We start from the raw sequence: 1,993 nt of genomic DNA on the forward strand, positions 1-1,993 counted from the left end.
AATTAAATACGATAACGTAAATACAAAAAATAAAAATAAAATAATAAAATAATAAATAAATAAAAAATAAATAATAATAAGAGAGGGAGAGAGAGAAAGAGACAAAGAGATAGAAACACATTTTTTATAAAAATGAATTATTCTGAAATAAAATTTAAAGAACCTGCTTTTTATGTACACCTTAATATTTAAAATGTCCAAGTTCAACGTATAAATCGTTGAACGGTTAAATCGTTCAGATTTAATGACATAACATTAAAAAAAATAATAAGATGAGAAATTGTATGAAAAATTATGAGAACAATTTTTACTAGGGATGATATATATACGCCTTTAAATGGCCATTTAACCGTTGTACTATTCCATACTTGTACTCGTTATTTCTCTATTATTGTTGCTTTTTTATAAAAAATGTGTAATATAATTTTAAAATGTAAACATTGTTTTTTATTGTGTATATGTGTATATGTGTATATGTGTACAATTATTGCACAATATAATTATCTTGACTCCTCTGCAGCAGTTTTACATGGTGTGTATGTGAAACTGCCCCATTTAATAACGTACATATGGCCCTTGATAGAATTAAATAGCCTATCTAGGAAACAGAATCTGCGCGCAATCTGCCGGCAGTCTGTCGTCAGAGTCTGTCGACAGGCTCTGCGCGCAGCCTGTCACCAATCGTCAGAAACTGCTAAAACAGTTTCTGTGTGCAGTCTGTTGCCATTCTGTCAACAGACACTGTTGACAGACTCTGCGTAAAATCTGCTCGCACAGGTTTAGCTATCTGGGTTACATGTAAAATGAAAGATCCCAGTATAGCATATAGGTTATATTCTGATGGTACAAATCTATGAATATAATAGTTGCTTTCCATTTACATCAAAACTCAGATAAATCTCACTTCTATCTTTGTTTCATATTCTGTGAGTAACAAAGATAGAAGTGAGATTTATCTGAGTTTTGATGTAAATGGAAAGCAACTAATATGACTCACTAAAGCTCTTAAAATCAGTAGTAACTGTAAATTATGCAGTAGTCTTGCGTATATAACTTTCACAATGCACGAATGAAGCAATAAAACTAATAATTGTTACTATATATCTGTATAATGCTCGCACGTGTTCGCACGCCGCTGAAACGCAGAGATGTTATATTAGGGCTAGAGTCCTTTCAACATTGCAAATGCTTTCAAGCGTGAAATGTAGTAATATGATTGGTTTAGCCGTCGCTGTGACGCATCAGCAACGCTTAACGGACCGCATCCATCGTTAGATAGATCAAAGCGGGAAATACCACTTCTGCGCTACGAGCGTTCACGGATACGGTCGATTTTCAATGTGTGCGCTACCCTTCATTCGTTGCTCAGGCTACGTTCCGAAATTCACTGCCAATACTGAAAGTCTACAGTTTATGTTACGTATACTATAAAATTTCAGTACTGGCAGTGAATTTCGGAACGCAACCTCAGAGTATGGCCTGCGAAGTTTGCATCATTGTTTCAGACCAATACCACAAATGTTTCTCCGAAAACACCCAAAAAAGAAAAACTCTTTTTTGCAGCAAACAAAAAATTTATTTTTTGTCACATCGAAATCGTAGAGATTAACATTACATATTGATTTAATGAAACAGCTACCCAGATAGCAAGATGACGTCTAAAGACGTCATTAAAACGTCATAGACATCTTAATAACGTCTTAATGATGTCTTTAGACGTCACTTTGCTACCTGGGTAATCATTGGACAACTAATATTTGCTGCTAGGATAGCATGATAAGATTTATCATTGATCATATCCTCCATTATTGTTTAAATTGATTATTATATGAAAATATATCTATAAGAATAGCGAACTTATATTTTTATTTGAAAAAAAAATTCGTCTACAATATCGTAAATTAAACGTTATCATAACGTCATTTTGCAAAGTTATTTTGACGTCTAAAACATGACGTTAAATACACGTCCTTAAAGGACAAATGACGTTACT

The sequence above is a fragment of the Odontomachus brunneus genome, unplaced genomic scaffold, assembly GCF_010583005.1.
Source record: "Odontomachus brunneus isolate Ranch 3 - 2012 unplaced genomic scaffold, Obru_v1 Obru_scaffold_112, whole genome shotgun sequence".
NCBI classification, from domain to species: domain Eukaryota; kingdom Metazoa; phylum Arthropoda; class Insecta; order Hymenoptera; family Formicidae; genus Odontomachus; species Odontomachus brunneus.